Source organism: Lissotriton vulgaris, chromosome 1_1, assembly GCF_964263255.1.
Source record: "Lissotriton vulgaris chromosome 1_1, aLisVul1.2, whole genome shotgun sequence".
NCBI lineage: Eukaryota > Metazoa > Chordata > Amphibia > Caudata > Salamandridae > Lissotriton > Lissotriton vulgaris.
This window is the reverse complement of record NC_141685.1, coordinates 2017275877-2017296723: the sequence shown is the minus strand read 5'-3', so window position 1 is coordinate 2017296723 and position 20847 is coordinate 2017275877.

Genomic DNA, 20847 nt, shown 5'->3' with positions numbered 1-20847 from the left:
ATGGTCGGCACTATGAGGAGGTGGAGCTGGGCTGAGCGAAGGTTGAGTGTGGGAGTGTTCTGGAGATGCTGTTATAAATGAATTCGGGGCTGCAACTGTTTAGGGATTTGTACACCAGGCACCCAACTTTGAAAGCACAGCGCTGGGGAATAGGGAGCCAGTGCAGTTTCCTTAGGAGAGGGGAAGCATGTTGCGACCTGGGTTGTTGAAATATTAGTCATACCTCTTGGTTTTGTATCAGTTGGATGGCCTAGTGGAGCCGAGTAGAAGTCCCAGGAATGTGGCGCTTGCATAGTCCAGACAAGACAGGACCCGGGCTATCACAACCAGGACTAGTGCAGCTTGAGATATTAGCCTGATTATCTTCCTTATTTTCCGTAGCTGCAGGAAGCAGGTGGAAATCACAGTGACTATGTGCGTTTTGAGAGGCAGGTCGTTGCCAATGGTGACCCCAAGGCTTTTTACTGAGGTGATGGGAGTAGGGGGGGAGCCTAGGTTATTTGGCCAATAATGTGGGCACCACTGTCTGTGTGCATCACCCGTCAGTATCAGTTCAGTTTTACTGAGGATCAGCTCTAAATGATAATGGTCCATCCATTGACTAATAAATGTCATGGTGGATTGGAAGTCAGAGATTGACTGCGGAGAGTTGTCAATCTTGAACAGAAGTTGGAGGTCGTCGGCGTAGTAAAACGTGGTTACTCTTCTTTCTTTCAAGGATCTTATCAGTGGGAGGAGGTAGAGGTTGAACATGTGGGGGGAGAGGGAAGAGCCCTGCGGGACCCCACATGTAGTTTTTAGTTTGGGGGCGGTGAAAAGGCAGATGCGGACTGCCTGGGTGCTGTTTTTTAGAAAGCATTTTATCCAGTTAAGTGCTGGACCCTGGAAGCCTGCCTCGTTGGACCCAGGATGTCAAGGTCGACCTTGTAAAATGCAGCCAAAAGATCAAGGAGCACCAGGGCTTGGGGCCTGCCTGTGTTAGCTTTTGGCATAGGGACCCAAGTACTGCTATGATCACTGTTTCCGTGGGATGCGCTGGCCGAAAGCTGATTTGGCTAGGGTCGAGGAAACCTGTCTGTTCCAAGAAGTTGGACAGGCATTTGGCCTTGTGGGTTTCCAATAACTTGGCCATTTAGGGAGAAAAAAGATGGGGCAGTAATTTGCTGGTGTCTGGGGATCCACACCTTGTTTCTTAAGGAGGGGGACTACTATGGCTTCCTCGAAGGCCTTGGGGACACAGCCCTGGTCCATGGAGTGGTTTAGGAGGCCAAGGGCTGGATCAGGGAAAGCCATGAAAGTCGTTTTCAGTACATGAGGGGGCAGTGGTTCAGAGGGGTGCCGGATCTGACCTTAGCTAGTAATTTATTCAGGGTCTCTGTGTCAATGGGGGTGAAGGAATCCATAGAGTGAGAGTTCCTGGAGGTGGGTGGGGAATTCCTTGTGAGGTCTTGGGGGGAATGCTAGCTTTGATGGTAATGATTTTGTTGATAAAGTAGGTATTCAAGGAGTCGCAGAGGGCCTGTGATGGCTTGGGTTTGTTTAGGACTGTCTCTGGTTTTGACAGTTCATCTACTATAGTGAATATTTCTTTGGCTTGGTTGTTGGAGTTGAGGATTCATGAAGAGAAGTAGGTTGCCTTTGCTGTAGAGATGCCCTTGATGTATTTCTTTAGGGCCCTAACGTAGGTGGTTTTACCTCCTAGTGAATAATCCTGTCTCCATGTTCTTTCTATTTGACGAAGGGAGCGTTTTTGAGATTTTAGGTCGAGGGAGAACCATCTCCGGGCCTCATGCCTGCGGGTGAATCTAATTTGTTTGAGTGGGACATGAGTATTACTGGCCTCTAAGAACCAGTTCGAGAAGGATTTGTCGTGGTGGTTGACGACATGAGTGGAACGGGGCACAGTATTGTTCAGTGTGTTAATGAATTCATTACTGTCAATAGAGTTCTATTTTCTTGCCGCACCGCTGGCTATTTACTCGGGGGTGGGAGTTTTAGGGTGAATTTTGTGATCAGACCAGACACAGGGCAAGATGGATAAAACTGAGACCACCAGATTCGTGGTCCAGAATTGGTGTAGAGTTTGGCCTTTAGTGTGGGTGGGAGAGGAGACCTGTTGGGTGAAATTCAGGTTTTCTATTGATTCGGTCAGCTGGGTAGAGTGTGGCCCTCCTTGAGGGTCATTAGCCCAATAGTTGAAGTCCCCTCTCAGGAGAATTTGTTGTATCTTGACTCCCATGTTATGCCTTCCCTCTCTGTGGAATCCTCATGTGATGTCACTTCAAAGAATGTTGGGAGTCAAATAGCCACAGTTGGCTGGGCTGAGCAGCATGCTGGCTGCTCCTGGTGGGGTCTCCCTGTGGTATTGTTCCTATCTACTTATCATCTTGTAACTATCCTGAAATAAACCATCTTTAAACTACATGATCACTTGTGGACTTGATCATTACAGAATTCTAGTGTGATTAGTGACTAGGAGTGCAATTTGTTTTCCCATGGAGTGGGAGAACAGAGGCATATGCTGGTGGGGGCCAACAGATTAGTATACATATGATTAGGGATGACTTTGACTCAAGTTTTATCAATGCGCTGTCTGTGGCCGGGAGGTTGAGTGAGGTGAGGGCAGAGAAACTCAATTTTTTGTTAATGATGGCTGTAACTCCACCGCCTGTATTACCAGGTGGACGATTTGTTTGCAGAATGGAGTATTTGCATGGGAAAGCGGCTAGAATGTTGGGTGAGGATTCTGAGGTTAGCCATGTTTCAGTGAGCAAAAAAATATCTGGTCTCTCAGAGTCGAGGAGGTCAAAACTTTCTAACTGGTGTTTTACTAGTGAGCGTGTGTTGAGATAGAAGATTGACAAGTCTTCAGGCTCCAAGTTTGCCTGTTTTGGTTGCTGGGTGACCTGGGCAGTGGGCATCTTGGTTTAAATTATGCAGAATACAGCATTCTGAGGTCTGGGGAGGAGTATTTGAGAAATTGGGCAAAGTGACTTGTCCCTGGGCCAGCTGGGCGCGGACGAGCTCATATGGGCTTGCCTTTTATATAATTCCGCGCTGCAACCAAAATGTATACCTGCCGTTTGCCTAAGCCCCTCCTGAAAGTCACGTGATCGGGACCTGGGAGGAGGCAGGAAGTTTCTGGGGCACTCTAGTATTCAGAGCATCCTCAAGGTGAGCGAGTTTAGGATTGGTGAATTTAAAAAAAAAATATTAATTCCGTTTTGACAATCTTAAAAAGCAATACTTTCATAGTTTTAAAAATACAGCTACTTTAAAACAAGTCAATCACAAGTTAAAAATGCGCTGTGGTCTGGTGGCGGCTTCTAATCTCAAATGTCCGCTCCCACGCTGCAACCGGCGTTTATACCTGACCTTTGCCTAAGCTCCTCCTGGAAGTCACGTGATCGGGACCCGAGAAGAGGCAAGAAGTTGCTGGGGCGCTCTAGTATTCAGCAAAAATGGCCTTATGCAAATAAGTCTTGACCCTGTGCCTCATGGGAACAGTCCAGACCGAACTGCAAAGCCATGTCTTCCCTGGACCGGAATCAAGCATGCTAAGACCGGTTTCTGGCTATCAGCCGTCTTCAGCCAAGATAGCTTGACTCCAGTGGCGCAGTGAGCACGGGACCCACATCTGGGCATACCCTTCCCACATAGAGTGAACAGCAAAACACACAAGGTGATGGACAGAATGTTGCACATTGGCAAGACATTCACCCCCAGTCACAGATCTGGGTTTAATCCATTGTTATTTTGCTCACCACGACACCCCACTTTTGATATGGCCATATGCAAATCAGGCCTGACCCTGTGCCTGTGAAAAGATTCAACCACTGTTTTTAGTATTTATTAAAAATTCAATGGTGAAATTGTATTTTTGATAAATATTTAGGAAAGCATCTTCTAAAAAATGTTAGACTTTGTGTGCCTGAAGCTCTAGTAGGCTACTGAGCATTCCCTTGCCAGCCACTACCTTTGTCAGTGCTTTCAGAGGTGTGAAAATGCTCCCAGAGCAGAAATGATGGCTTAGGCCTTTTGGAAAGAAGATGTGAATATAACGTATGCAACTTGTTTCAGCTCCGAAAGGGCAGTTGGGGAGGCTTCTGGAACTTCATGAATTCAAAAGGGCTGAGGGTGCGGTCTCTCCATTTACAGTTAAGTGTAAAGGGAGTCATCTCCAAAGGCAAAAGGGTCTATCATGTAGGATTTATCACAGAATAGTGCACTGTGTGGTAGCTTGCTTTTAGACAAAAAGGGTGTACTGTACAAGTGGGCAAGGTTACTCTTTGGAGCTTGTTTCTCATTGTTTAGGATGTATCACAGAGTCACCCCAACCACTGTCCAGTAAATCCTACAAGAGTGGCGCCTTCCCCTCAGCTCATTAAAACACATCTGGACCGGTGGATGAACCGAAGAGTAGTCGACCTGTAAGAAGACATGAAGTGTTGGACTAGCTCCCATCTATACCTAGGACTGAGAAGGTGACTCCAAGGGGAAGTTAGATGGCCTCCTCTGTAGCTACCGGTACAAAACAAGCGGCAAGAGGTCTTTTTCTTGGAGTGACCAGATGACCAGTAACAACTGGGGCTGTTTGTTGACTCTACTCGAGTGAGTACTAACTCTTAAGTGCTGTCCTTGTTGTCCTGGGAGACTTCAAAGACAACAAGAGTGAATGCCAAAGAAAGTCTGAAAAGTCAGTACATTTTTAGTTCCAAGATCTTCAACGTTTCAGGTGGGCCGTGTAATTTGAGTAGACTTCACCAGATTGTCCTTCCAGACTTGCCCCATTGAAAGATTTTGGCCGCCAAAAAGAGACTATGTGTTGGATAGAGATGCAAAAACTATTTGATGGATGAGAGGATTCAGCATGCACAAAATGTAAATGAGCTTTTCCCACCAAGTCCAATTTTTTCAGTGGTCCTTATCCAATGACTGTTCGACTTTGAGAGTACTTCACCTAATGCAGCCTGCAACCTAGTCTTTCTGGAGGATTTTGACTTTCCGAAAAAGGACTATGTCAGAAGGTAAAAACTTTGAACAAGATGAGCCACTTGGATATCCGACTTCGACTGCATCGTGGTGAATCTGAAATTGTGCCTAGGTCCTGGTCAACTGAGAACCATCATTTGTGAAAGATGCTTTACTATTTATTAACACTCTTTGCCCTAAAATTTAAAAAACTCATATCTCCAGTTTCTCTTAGTGGATTTTAGGCATTTTTATGTCTTTTTTTTGTTGCTCTTTTGTCTAATTCTAGAAACGTGTACTGTGTTTTGACTTTTTCATTATTTTGGAACTGCTAGATGTTTTATACAATTTTCTTTAATTTAAGGCTGTCTTCTCTGTGCCAAAACTACCAGAGTTTGAGTATAAGCTTACTTATTGAACTTGTGTTTTGAACCTATGAAGGATTTTAGACGTATTACTTCTGAAGGACTCAGATCCTTGCAAACTAATAATCCATTTTCTTACAAGGATAACATAATATTTAGAGAAGTGAGAAGGAGGTGAATCACGATTGAATAACGCAATTGAAGGGACAAGAGAAGAAGCATTAATATTGAACATTTGTAGGTTAATGTCTTACTTACAGTTCTTCAGTGTTCTGCCCTGCATATGCTATTTTGATTTTGTTTTGACGTTGTCGTATTGCTGTTTTTCGTTTCCCTTCCCTGCTCAGGGGAGCCCTCATTCGCTTCCTAAGTTTTGGACTTGTCTTCCTCACCCCCACTTGACTTACGTTCACTGTGGCCTGTCATTCCGAAGCTGGTGTGTATACACGCTTACTTTATGCTTATTGTCAATATTGTCTGCTTTTACCAATACTAAAAACACTGCATGCACTTTCTCTGCTTAGTAGGTTGCTCTATTACTGGAGAGTCTCCATGTATGCCCATGTTACAACCAGAGACGTAACGCATAAGTGTTGAGGAAGAAGTGGGAATGCCATGTGGGTGCCTCTTTCTCTCAAATCCATCCCCTTTCCCTTTGGTGTTTGACTTTGTCTCATACATCGTCCTAGATTTGTTCATAGCACACTATGGAGAGTCACCAGAACAGATTTCCACCAGAACTCGTTGGATAACTTCCGCAAAAACTGCCAATAGACCAATGTCTCCACCGGTGCCTGCAGGGTAGAGGAAGGGAGAGACAGCGGAAGGGGTGTGGTGAAAGCAGCAACATTATGAGGAGTGATACAATTCTTGGATGAACCCAGGATTGAACAATCACAAAACTCGTATTACAAAATATGAATATATGACGTGATACACAAAGGCTTCTCTAAAGTATATAATGAGACCTACCAGCAGGAATATTTAGAAATGTCTTTGCATTATACTTTGGAATCGCTGAAGCAGAGGTTTGGAAAACATTTTTTTAAAAATAGCCACATAGATTTAAGAAGTATCAGATGGAACTTTTAGAAGTCAGGAATGGGCAGTAGCATCTCCCACACTGAGCCCCAAGTACCATCTGGTGTTAAGTTAAACTATTGCAATAATGGCATTAATCAGGGTTCGAGGGTGGAGGAAATAAATAATGTGCTGATCCTGCAACAAACTTCCAGTCTAATGATTAGGGTTACCAGCTCATTATTTTGACGGCCCAGAAATAAGCAGTCACCTACAGCTGTATTTTTTGCACTTATCTGTAAATACTTAAAACAGCAAATATAAATAGAAAGCACTTTTAATTGTGTTCCAGGGGTGCCTCAATGATACATGACTAATAATTAAAGAGAATAAAGACAGAAAAGTCACATAACTAATTAATACATACTTTTTTATTTATAACTCAATTTAGTGTCAAGAGCAGGTCTCTGCATGATCTTTAAACAACACACAGCAGGCATGTTTCTTTTGGCAACCCAACTTTATATTTCTTTTCATTAAATGCATTCTCACACTACAGCAGTAAGTGTAAAAATACAAATTTAAGGAATAGGCAGAGTGGGGGCCCAGGGGGTACTGGAACCATAAAAAAACGAAGCTTTGGTAATCAGTTAACAAAGGCATGTAAATATTCTAATGGTCTTTAAAGACCTGTGAAAAACTCGGGCCGGAGATAAGACTCCAGACACTGCCCAGCCGAGGCTTAGGAGCGTGAGCTGCACTGCAGCAGCCCGGACTGAGACACAGGATGGGGGAGGAGGGAGCTGAAGCCCTGGATGCCAGGGCAGAAGTGACACTGTGAAGGCGCCTTTGCATCGCTCCACGGCCCCCCTGGGGTTTGAGCCCCACAGTTTGAAGACCCCTGCTATAGGGAGACCTCAACCATGCAAGAATACATATAGACAATATAAAAGCACACATTCAGATTCCTGGTACACAGACGTTTCGCTCATGAATATTTGGAAGGTCAGGTATGGCACCAGTATCATGGACCAATAAAGTTGAGAGACTATTTTGCTGCATGTCGTGTTTCTGAGCTTTCCCATAAGATAATAATTGATCCAAGATGCATGCACTTACGTTAACTGCAAGGTCCTAGCTCAGTCATAAAGGGTGCAAGAGAAGTTGTTATTATCTAGCTCATATGATTGGTTCTTCAGGGTTTTTGGGGTCTAAATGGGAAAAAGAGGGGCTATTCAAAATGTACTTGAGGGACACTACTGTTGCATTCTTTATGTAGTCTGTGTAGTACAGCTGTTTCCATGACAATCTTTCTTGATAGAGCAGATGGCTAGGGCACTTGTACGATCCAGTATTTTAAGAATGTCTGCATTTGAAAGACACTATTTTATCACATTATGCATGTGCGAAAGATGTATGAGTGCTTCAATAATTGAGGGTTAGAGATAATCGTGCTTTTAGAATCATGTAATATACATTCTCGACATAAATTGATTTAGGAAGTGTAACTCTTCTGTGCATTTCTTTTTACCTTAAGGTTAAGGTTGTTTACAGTTGGGATCAGGAAATACGAACAAGGGTGTAAGTCACAGACAATAGTCATAAAGATGGAGAACCAAACATATGGAACAATAACTCAAAAATAGACATATTGCTATACTGGCACTTTAAGAAAACGAAGCATAAAGAGGGAAGCAGCAGAGAAAAATTAAATGTGGGAGCTACTATGGAAGCAAGAGTGAATCTGTCATGGAGCCTCCTCAGCAAATTGCCATGGAGCAACCACCCAAGAGTTACTTTTTGTACAGAATTTTTTGTGGTTATTTTTTAAGTTTTACAGTATACACAGTAAAGCATTACATAGCCAAATAATGGCAGCAGCAACAGGTAGAGCAAGGACAGTTTCCATAATAAGCAAGGATGTCTAACAGCACAGTGAGTCAGTGAAAACCCGTGGAGGTTTCTACAGGGGAGCGCAGCCCAGCGCCACAAACGAGCAATGTTCCTAGGTTAGAACATTCCTGAGAGATCTCAGTAGCTTTCTGTTGTCATTTCCACACCATAATTCAATTCTATAATTCTGAAAACCTCCACCCCTCATTATTCCCATTAACTTTTTCTGCCGCAACCTATTGATGCGAGGAAAACAAAAAAAAGTGATGGGTGGATTGCTTGAAATAATATAGCTCTAGGTCTCAGACTAGTCTAACATTGTTTTGCTCTCCATGTCACCTCGGACAGTAAACAGCCATCTGTAAATCACACTTAGTTCTGTTCTTACTGGAACAGTCCATACCTAACTCCCAGGTGGAGTCCCACCAGAGTGGGAACTCAGGCAACCCTGGATCAGTTTCGGCCCATTACCAGCAGGGGGCGGCAGAGTCCAATGGCACAGTGAGCACAGGAACCACACTTCGGCAGACCCAGCTAGCTAAGCACAACAAAACAAGTGATGGGTGGATTGCCTAAATAATACTAGCAATTACTCTGGGCAGCTAGGATTCTCCTGAATTCTCAAAAGGATCACTGACAGAATATTGGAAACACAAATATAATTTGGACAGAATACCGTGTTAAAAATATCAAGGAAAACATTATCGAGAAGGTAAGTGCCAATTAGTAAATACAGATTTACTATTCTTAACTCCACATCTACACACCTTAAAGATATATATATATATATATATCATCAAGGTACATATACTTGATCACAGCAGTACACAGTACCAACATCAGCTGTTGGTTACCTCCATATTGCCACTAGGGAGGAAACAGCCAATTAACAGTCCATCGTGGGGAAGATCAACTGTGTGGGGTAAGCAAAGGGGACAGTCACCGACTGCAAGAAGTGCTGGCATGAATATTAGCACCTGAGAAAGGAGAAACTGGCCATTGACCCGAAGGCAGAAATGTAGACTGGAGGAGGGAGCACAATACACCAGGAGGAGCTGGATGCCATGGAGGAGCGGGTCCAAGCTGTCATCCCAGACGAGTTGGTAGCTGGATTCCTAGGATACTACAGTGCAGCACCTGAGGAACAATCACTGTTGCATGGCAAATATTAACAAGAGGCAACGTGGGCAGAAAGGGTCATTTTGTGCAGTGCACCCAGCTATGTCCCAGTGCACCACTGTACTGTGTGCAGTGCAAAGGGCGGGAAACTCGATCATGTCCTGTTAAAAGGCTCAGACATGTCAATCAAACTGCCCAGTTACATGTTGCAAGCTCTATCCAGCTCCATCATATTTATTCATTTTTTGTGTGTAGTGAATCACCAGTCCCAAGTCCACAGTTGTATAGTGGCATGTCTAATTGATTGCACTAATGATGGGCTCACATGCTACAATTTGACACAGGGCAGCACTGCACATTAATTTGCTGTGCTGTCCTGTGTCCAAACAAATGGGCTGGAATGCGCTGTATCTATGAGATATGACACGTCTGTCCTCTTACAGTGTTCTGGAACACAAATGGTTGCCTTGCACCAATGTAGGCACCCTTGCACAAAGGTACAAGCATGTCTGTGTTGAAATCAGGTAGTATTTGGGCAGGAAGGGGCACCTTCAGTCACAAAAACAACTGTTACTCCACCCCTGGAGAGGTGTAGGCCTTTGATGCTTTCCCTGGTGTACATATCCTTGGAAATCTGGAAATGCATCAAAACCCATGGGTGTTGCATGGGAAATCCAACTGCAATGTCCATGGTACGCACCCCTGATGCAAAGCAAGATGAAGCAGTGACTTGTTCTGCCTTCCCTTACTCCATATCTACGAAATCATAAAAAGCCACACATAGTGGCTTTTTTGTGCATCGTAGATATGGGTCTGCACTGTGCGCCAACGGTGCATCATAAATATAGTGATGAACCGGTGGTGCAATTGGGCTTGTAGGTAAGGGCCTTGAACCATACACACCCTGATGTGGAAATGCAGACCAATTTGCACCATGAGTCCATTATGTCTTACTTGGACCCATGCACATATATCGGTAATGTAAAACAAACCAATGGCATGGGCTTGTCAGAGGAGAAGCAGCTCACCTGAGATGAGGATCATCTGTGGGTTAGGGGAAGCATCAACACATAGGAACATGCCAAGAGCCATGTATACATATTCTGGCATGATAATCCCCATTACGTTACATATAGAGGGGTCCCAGTAACAACAAATTGGTTACACAAAACACAATTAACAAAATTAAACAAAATACAATTCATAAGTTTGAGAGATGTTATTTATTCACATGCTCAGTCATAGATCAGTTATGCATACATTAGTTCAACATTTTCAACTTTTTAAATACACAAAGAGAGGAGAATGTGAAGGGGGTAGGGGTAGGGGAGTGCTTGGTGAGGATCGGGATAGTGTAAAGAGAATTGAAGTCACATGTGGTCATATCAATACATCTTGCAAGTTGACAGCAAACGGGCATGTTAGTATCGCCATTACACATTTCTATACATATATATCCCTAGCCCAATAGTTCAAAACACAGTCAAAAATGTTCTGTTGAGTTTGGGTAGGGCATGTAAGAGTAGTAAGTCGACGTTTCGACCCCTGATGGTGTAGGATCACTTGCACCTTACTGCGGGGTCTTCATCGGGACTGGAGTGGTGGTGAACAAGGGGGGGTGTGGAAGGGCCAGGCAAGGGCACCAAAAGATGCCACTGTCAATTCTGTGGCAACATGAGGATGGGGAAGTTAATGGGCCCTTGGGCTCTGGTCATCAGAGAGAGCCGCAAACTGGAGGTCTGATTATTCAGAGTTAAGTTAGGTTTTTGCCAAGTATCGGAATCAAGAATTCTCTCTAAGGTTTTAATCAGCTCCGTACCTTGGTTATAGAATGAAGGAGGTCTTGTATCTCGCTTCTCATGACTCGATCTCCCAGCAACCCGCGAGGGTGACTTGGAAATACCGGAGCTGGATTTTCTCGGCTGGAGAAAAAGACAGTGTCTCTCTCAGTGCGTCGAAGGGAGGGGCGTTTTCCTTTGGCTCTGGCAACAGCTGGGCTCTCGGACAAGTAGAACGTCGCTCTGCTCTCCACCACCATGTGTTTGCTTAAGGCAACGTTGGTATATTTATACCTGAAAGGTGCCGGGTTTGACGTAAGGTTGAACATAAGACGTCACTAAGAACTAACAGTTCTTTCTGGACTCCAGGAGTTCTTGTGCAAATCAAAACAAAAGCAGGGGGAATTCCCGGGCTGCTGGAGGCTTGGTTTGTTTAAAGAAGGCATTGTGCTTTCTAGGAGTCTATGGGAGCAGCATTGCCGTGCTTTGGACTGCATGGGCTATTACTAAATATGGATATGATTCTTATGCCTTTATAAGGATACTATTTATTATAACCACATAAGGGCATGAATCGGGAATATCAAATTTGGGTCCTAGATAGAAATACAACACTCACCCCACGTATTAATGTCCATCATTACTAAAAAATAAGCAATATTAAACATACGTTGCATGTTTGTTTCCAAACCCACCCCAAAATACATAATTTCATTTGAAATGGTGTATGGTTTATACATGAAAATGAGTATTGGTACTGTACGTTTTTTCAAGCAAGGTTATCATTCAGTTAAAAGCATATATATCATCTGAACGAATTGCAAAAATTACACATGAAATGGCTCTGTATACAGAAAAGAAGGTCGAGACCATTCCATCACATATTTATACGATAATGTACTTGTGCTAGAGGCTGAGATAAAATATTGTCTCTAATGTCTCTAAAAATAGAAGCTCTGTTCTCTAAGAATAGTTCTACTTTAAGCAAAGTACCATACGCCGGGAAAAATATTTTTGATTCGAAAGAAAAATAATTTCGCTTTCAGGGGAAAAATGGTTCCAAATGTTTTCAGTTGCTTTGTTTAACAGAACTGAAGGCCGAATTCAGAGTTTCAGGGAATGCTGTGTGCTTTTTGTTTTTAAAAGTTATTCTCGTTGTTCAGGGGAGAACATCATATCAGACAGGCTTGCAAAAAATTGGTCTACAACATCAGGTGAAAGTTCGACCAAGTTTGAAAATACTGTAACTGTGCAGTTCTATGCATGATAGCTATCATCAATGTCTGGATCAGCAATGCTCACAGAAGGTTGTACAGGTTTGGTGCTGCTTTCCTCTCGTACTTCACCGGCACCTACTCGTAATGGTGAAGTCCCAAAGAATGCCGTCATCAGAATAGGTAGCCGCTGGGGACAACACGTTGCATGAGTCGTTACTGGACAAAGCAAAGTATCGATATCCATTGGTACTGCTGATGGTAGTGCAAGACAGACGTCCAACACACATTCTTCTCTGCATAGCAGACATCGAAGCACAGGTAAGGTGCAATCCTGCCAGATTGGTCTGAATGAAAGAAACCAAGTTGTACTTAGATCTCTTAGCCGGGCTAATGCGACGACCTTAGTGATACGGTCTCGGTAGCATATTGCTAGGATTGTTTCTTCCATCGTTGCTGCAGTCTTGTCTGTGGATTGGCTTGCCATATCAGAGCAGAAGGAACAAAAATAAAATTCCTGCTACGAGTCCCAAAATTAAAGGGAGGCCGCCAAAGACAGAATGGACAAAATTCGGGAAGATGCCCAGAACTGTTTCAAATGGTGTTAACAGTCCCCAAAAAATTGTCTCAAATACAAGTGCGATGCCACTGGTATCAGACATGTTTAAAATTTGACTTAACATTTCTACGAAATGCACGGGGCAATTTGTCGATAAAAGGGTATGTACCTCTGACCTTGTCCTTGCAACTTGTAGATCATACGTTTCTTTGGACGAGGTCAGTGGCACAGTAGTCTGTAAAAGAATAGACTTCATACTGCTTAAAGTATCAATTTGAATAGAAGAGATATTCACATAAGGCCATATTGCCGCCTCCATGTCTGGATTGCTGTTTGGATACAATACTTGCATACAGCAAACGACCCTGGAAGTAACGGTTACGGGATAGCATTCTCCTGGCACCATTCCACAACAGCTGTGGTCATTTATTAAAACGTAGCTACCGTTAGAAAGTTGTCTGAAGAATGGTTCTATCTTAGTTGCTGGAGTGCCTTGCAGGTGATATGAAAGGTTATTTGAAGACCCTTCGCAGGCTCCATGCAAGTTAATACCTTGACACAGAAGTGCATCGCTTAGTGATTTTTTACAATTATTGCCACTAAGGAATATCTCCTTTTTCCCTTCACTATAACATTTGTGTGTGTAAGGTAAATCCCAGGCTGATTTGATGTATCCTTTACCCAACCTTTCATACTGGCCTGCTGGTAAATATTCTTGGCAATATTTAAACTGGAAAGTTGTTATCATAATTGTAATTGTTCCGTGTATTATCCATTCAATGACAGGTCTCTTTGACATTGTCAATGGTAATCTCTCAAGTTTTTCAATGCTCAGAATCGTATAGTCTGCTCCTTTTTGTGCCAAACTGATTTGTTTATCAGTAAGGTTAAAGATAGAAAATAATGACGTTATGTTGATTAGTCGCCATGGCACGTAGCCTGAACGTAGGTTTTGTAATGTCCAGCCTAGCTGTACAATAGAACGCAATTGGGACTGACCATGTTGTAACATTAGCAAGTCTTGCTCTATTATATCAAAAATGATTCAGAGAAGGGGGTGGTGATGAACAGAGTGTCTGAATTAAGCAGACCACTCTTACCCAGTCCAAAGATCAGGGCTTGATCCATCACCGTTTTTTAGCTCACTGCACCATCCCAGCTCAGAACTTGGCTATATGCAAATCAGTCTGACCCTGGCCCAGTGCATCATGGGAACAGGGCAGATCAAACTACCAAGCCAATTCTTATACTGGGAAGGAAACAAGCTACCGGGGACCGGTTTCTGGCATTTCAGCTGTCTTCGGCCCGGCTTGCTTGAATCCTGATGGTGCAATGAGCTAGGGACTCACATCTGAGTACACCCTTCCACGCTTATGGTGGACAAAAATGATTCAGAAAAGGGGGTGGTGATGAACAGAGTGTCTGAATTAAGCAGACCACTCTTACCCAGTCCAAAGATCAGGGCTTGATCCATCACCATTTTTTAGCTCACTGCACCATCCCAGCTCAGAACTTGGCTATATGCAAATCAGTCTGACCCTGGCCCAGTGCATCATGGGAACAGGGCAGACCAAACTACCAAGCCAATTCTTATACTGGGAAGGAAACAAGCTACCAGGGACCGGTTTCTGGCATTTCAGCCGTCTTCGGCCCGGCTTGCTTGAATCCTGATGGTGCAATGAGCTAGGGACTCACATCTGAGTATACCCTTCCACGCTTATGGTGGACAAAAATGATTCAGAAAAGGGGGTAGTGATGAACAGAGTGTCTGAATTAAGCAGACCACTCTTACCCAGTCCAAAGATCAGGGCTTGATACATCACCGTTTTTTAGCTCACTGCACCATCCCAGTTCAGAACTTGGCTATATGCAAATCAGTCTGACCCTGGCCCAGTGCATCATGGGAACAGGGCAGACCAAACTACCAAGCCAATTCTTATACTGGGAAGGAAACACCGGTTTCTGGCATTTCAGCCATCAGGAATCTATCTTGACAGTTATTTGTGTCTGTAGGCCAGATCAACCATTTTTTCCAATTAGAATTTGTTCTGTTTTGGTGAAAAATATGGGATACGTCTATTTCCACATCTGTAGTACTATTACTATCAGGTATGGGCTTCGGAATAGACGGTTTATTTAAGTCTTTTATCTTAGCTAAACCAAGACAAGTCGTTTGTTGAATGGTATCATTCAGTAATATTATTTGTTCTGGGATCATGCAGGCTCTAAATAATGATTCTAGACCTTGTACTTGCCAGTCTTTTGTTCCCCAGATGGTTTTTGTTTCATTGTTATTTTTCCAAAATTCAAAACCAAATGTAGACATTTTGTCATAACATTTTTCAGAATAAATCAGTTTAGTATTTGTCAACATTGTTTTCATTCCTGTCTTATTTAACATTTTAAACGTTTCTGGATCACTGTTGTTAAACCCTGAGAAGTATAGAAATTTCTCATAAAATGTCGTCGAACTTCCTTTTGGTGGAGTTGGACAATGTTCCCATTGATTATAAGTAAAAACATTTCTAGGTTGTGCAGATTTATGCAAATAGTGATGACCATAGTGATTGTAACAGTATAATTCTTCATAATTTGATGAACCCTGTAAATAATCATGTTCAGTAAATTTGACTGACATTACTAAATCGGAAATCATATTATTAATATTTTTAAAGTCCCAATCATCAGAAAAGGAACTTGGTATCACAAAATCACTTAAGGAAACCTTAAACTGGTGTGGATACTTCAAGAGCTCAATCGGGCCATAAATTTCATAGTCAGTTCTGTCCCATGCTATACCGCCAGGTATTGGATTGGCTGTGATGTTCACTGATGATAGTTCTCTTTTCTCGATGTGAGAGGATCTGTGAGACTTTAGGACCAAGTCGATGTTCTAACTTGCTGTGTCCATTGTGCTATATTTTCCATCAATGAATTTACCCAAGCATAAAACCAGATGAGCCAAAGCAGGAGGAAAAGTACACCTAACACAGTCCAAAATTCAATCCATGGTGAAATCAGATATGTCTCTTTTAGTTGGTTAAAAAGCTCGGTTATTTTTTCTTTGAACGTTTTTGTTGCTGGCTTGTCTCCATGTTCACTTGGATCATCAGAAAAGTCATCAAAGTTGATAAAATAGCCAGATGCAGTTCTGTCAATTGGTGGGATTGCTTCCGGATTTCCATTGATCTTTGCATTTTCTTTTGTTACATTTGTACAGTCTGAGGCTACATCATTGTAGATTGGTGTATCATCAGGAATTGTTGCAATTTAAGTTTCAAGAGGAACAAGTTCCATGGCTTTGTTGCATAGTCCTTTTTTATTTACTGCAGGTTTATCGAATGTGATTAGTCTCTCAGTTTGAACCTCTTGGATTGTAGCAAAGTTTGGTCTTCTGCTATTTCTTGGTAATCCACTGGGCCTGCTATTTATTATTGGCCACATGTTTGTGGTTTCACCAGGTCAATGGAAACAATTCTGTTTTCCTTTTTACCAGCAAGGGGCGGTAGTACTACTGATCTTGTTCCGCTGACAGCTAAGACAGGTACTGCTTTTCTGTAAGAAGGCCCAAATTCCTTCTTCACCGCGATCTTTTCTCTGACCAGATCCCCAATCTTTGGAATCCAGACAGGTCTTGCTGGGACAGGTGGTTCTTCAGTGGTTGTTGGCTTAAACTTTATATTACTTAGACTCTTTCTTGTTTCATTCAAGTCCTCTAAAACAGCCAAACGATCTTTGATATCAAACGTTTTTTCTTCTACCACTGAAGTTTGACAATCAAAATCCTGGATAGTCATTCTACTACCAAACAAAAGCTCATATGGACTGATACCTCCTAGAGAATTTCTTGGCATGTTATTAAGACTACGTTGGACACTTATTAGATGTTTGACCCACCCATCACCCGAACCTAATACCCTCGCTGTTATAGATTGCTTTATGTCACTTTGTTTCTTTCCACTACCGCATTTCCCTCAGGATGGAAGGAATAAGAGTACCGCAATGCAATGCCCATGCTGGTCATGGCCTCTTTGTAAGCCCGAGAGCTAAACGCAGGACCCTGGTCAGAATGTAGCATGCCAATTGCGTATGTGCCGATAAAGACTCGCAAATCTTTTATAACAGTTCTGGCGTCAGCCGAGCGCTGGGGCCACATCGAAATGAATCTCGTGCAGGAATCCACTGCGACCATGATATATTTATAGTTGCCATCCCTTTTTAAGGGACCACAGTGGTCCAGGTAAACACACGCTAATGGTTTATCTGAGATTAGAAGGGGTGTCAGCGCTGCTTGTTTCACCATTGATACTTTCATTCTTTGGCATATTTCACATTCTAGAACATAGTTCTTAGTTTGTTTTCTCATGCGTGGCCATCAATATCTCTGTTTTAATAACGCTGTTGTGGAGGAAATACCAGCATGTGCAAAAGCTAGCCTTTCGTGTGCCGCTAAAATAAGTCCTAATCTGTGTTCCATGTTTGGAATTGCCCTATCCCCCACTCCAGGGATTCGAGCAAATAGAACATTATTTGCATCAGTTATGTATGAATATTTTACTGGAAAGCCTTTCAGGGGTGTTTTTGTATCATCTTTTACTGAAGCACTGACAGCTTGCATTATATCGCTGTCTATTTTCGTTTTTGACTGAGTGATAGCAGCTACGGAAGCCATTTGCACAGCTGCCTTCGCGGCTTCATCAGCCAATGAATTCCCCACAACGTGAACGCCATCACGTTGATGACTCAGTGTATGTATCACGTGAGTCTTTTGCAGTTCTTTCTGTAAAAGAACTACTTGTTCCCAAAGCGTTTTATGCTTGATTGTGCCACCTTTTGCATCTTTGAAGCCGTTTTGAACCCAGTTCTGCAAGTATTCATTGTAAGATTGAACGCAGTAATATGAATCACACACTATTAGTGTGGGGAATTCGTGATCGGTATTTTCAAGCGCCATCTTAAATGCCAGAAGTTCAGCTCACTGAGCTGTACAATCTCCTAGAGATTGGGTTTTAGTGACCAGTGGTCTAAATGTTCCTTCGTGCCAATGACGTTTAACGATCGCGCACGCAGCACAATATGCTTGTTTACCCCCCAACTGCGGGTTGTGCTGATCCGTCTGTATATATTATGCAGCCGTAATGTTCCAGAGGCAGGATTTCGGTCTGCAGAGGACATTCGTATTCATATTGGAGAAATTCTTGTGTTTTTAAATTAGGATCAAATTCGTATACTACGTCTGTTGCAGCAAGAGAATTAACCCATTGTATCCATATTTGATGTAGAGCTTTAGCATTCAGAATGCTTGCCCTTGTTACTGCTTCTAGGGCAGGTACTGGTGTAACGATTATTATTTGTTTACCTTGTGCCAGGGCTCTTTCTGTTGCTACAGCAGTTTGAATCCCTGTCAGAATTGTTTCTGTAGAACTGAATTTCATTTCAGCTTGAGTAAACAAATGTGATTTGTAAGCTATAGGTACCGTTTCTCCCTCATTAGAGGTCAGGTATGTGAATCCGCATCTTCCTGGGATGACTCGGATTACAAGGTTGCGTTCGTTTGCGCGTGTTTGCAGTTTTGTTTTAGTTAACATGTCTGTCTGTAATGATCTCAAAATCTCTGTGTGTTTTTGAGTCCAATGTATTGGTTTGAAATCAGGTTTTATAAATTCATAGAGAGGTTTAACCCTCTCTGCATAATTTAGAATGTAAGTTCTACCAAAATTCAGGAAGCCTAGTATTGATTGTAAATTTTTCAGCGTTTTTGGTACTTGGAGTACTGCACACTTCTCTAGGAAGTTGTCTGCCAGGCTTTTGGCTTCACTTGATAATTCATATCCTAAAAATAGGACTGTTAGATGGGCAATTCTTGACTTTTTAAGGTTGAATTTTAACCCTCTGATGCGAACCCAAGATTTATGGTGGTCACTCTTTTTAAGTGAGTCTCCAGGTCATCGTCTTTAAGATAGATGTCATTGACATATGATAATGCCTCATCATCATACATTTGTAGTAATTCTGTTGCCCTTGCTGAGAATAATCCTGGGCTATTCATGAATCCCTGTGGGAGTCGGCAAAATTGTTTTTGCGACCCCATTATGGAGAAAGCCGTCAAATACCTGCTTTCAGGTGCAATGTTTTGACAGAAGAATCCATTAGAGATATCTAATGTTGTTTTATATTTTTTGCGCACAATGTTGTTCATTAGTGCTGCACTGTGAGAGTTTTGTACTGCTAAAGTTTTGCAGCAGGAGTTTAAATGTCTGTAGTCCAAAATTAGGCGATATGAATCGTCTGGCTTGGAGACAGGAAACAAACGATTGTTCATTTGTGATGTGCATGTTTCAATCACCCCTTGATATTCAAGTTGATCTAAGATCTCCCTGACTTGCTTTTTAGCTTCTTGTTTAACTGGTTACTGCCTTTGTGCCTACATGATTTTTGTATAATGCAGGGGCTTGGGCCACTGCCCATTTTCTTGCGAATGTGTCTTTTTTATGTATTGGAATATGATTTGAGAAGGCAGGCATAATCATTTCTTCGCCATGAGGGCACTTCCTGATAAACTCTGGTGGCCAGTCTTTTTCAGCTAACAGGATGTCATAGCCTTTAGAAAGATTCTCCCAAAAGAGACCTTTTATTTTCCTAGTTTTATCTCCCTCTATACGTAATGTTATTTCATATAGTTTACGGGGCACGAAAACTCGTGTGTCTGCAGTTTCCACCTGAATGTATTCATTCGTGTCCACTGTCTCCAGAAGATTCATCAGGATCTTGCGAGCTATGGTCACTTCTGCTGCGCTGTCTAGCATTGTCTGGGCCCACTCTCCGTTTTTCAGTTGTGTCCTCAGAATCCTCGGCATGTTTAATTTTAATACTTGCTACCTTCATTCTGGGAAATTGTGATTTTTTACTTTGATGAGCAGGTTCTTTGTCTTTGGACTTGACATGCTCTTCCTTGTGTTCTGACCTTCCTCTTCTTTCCGATTTCTGTGAGGAAGTCTGAAAAGAGCCAGAGGGACGTGTATCAATAGCTTGATATCTATCAGGTTTTCTCAATTTATCCTATCTCTATGATTATATCTTTTTTCAGAGTGTTCCCTTTGGGGAGACTTGCCTCCTCGGCCAGGAGATATTTCTCTCCGTTGAGGAGACCTTCCTCTGGACTGGAATAGTTTTTCCTTGGGAGTGGATTGTTTATTACCATCCCAACTCTTTTTTGGAATATTTAGATTATTTTTAATAAATGTTTTTTCAGGATTTTCAGTTAATTAGGGTTTTATTGGTTTCCCACCCAAACTATCTCTTCCTAGCTCTTCATAGGATTTCTCTATGATTCTGGCAAGTTCAAATGGTTGGTCTGTTATATCTGTCTTCTTCAATTTCTGAAGGTACTTCATATCGTCCCTTGCCAATTGAACTAATTCTCTATATGCCTTTGTTAATTCTTTTAGTTTAACTAGGAGTTCTTCGCTTGACATTGTTTCAATGTCTGGGTGTTGTGTGTAGCTGGCTAGAACCTGCCACGTGGCTCCTTGTCTACCTAGTGGACCATGCCTGGTGATGTGATTTTGATGTTTTAGGGCACCTTTAAACCAGAGCTGGTGCTCTTGGTAAGTTAGTGGGATTTCATCGTCCTCAAAAGGAGTGTATATATAGGGAAGTTCCTCTATTTTGTAATAGTGGAAATCTTTTGTCACAGCGTGTGCTGCTGGAAAATGTATCCATGAATAGAATACCTCTGTCTGCCGATACTCATGTGCCTCTATCACGAATATGACCATACCACCTCTTGGTGATAGTCCATTTTCTATAAGTTTAAGAGTTATGGTTTTTCTTATGTTGACCGGAATGATTATAGCATTCGGGTCATCTTGCTGGAGACTTGCGTCTTCCACTAAGAGTCGAGCTGCTAATGCTTCTCTATCTCTTTC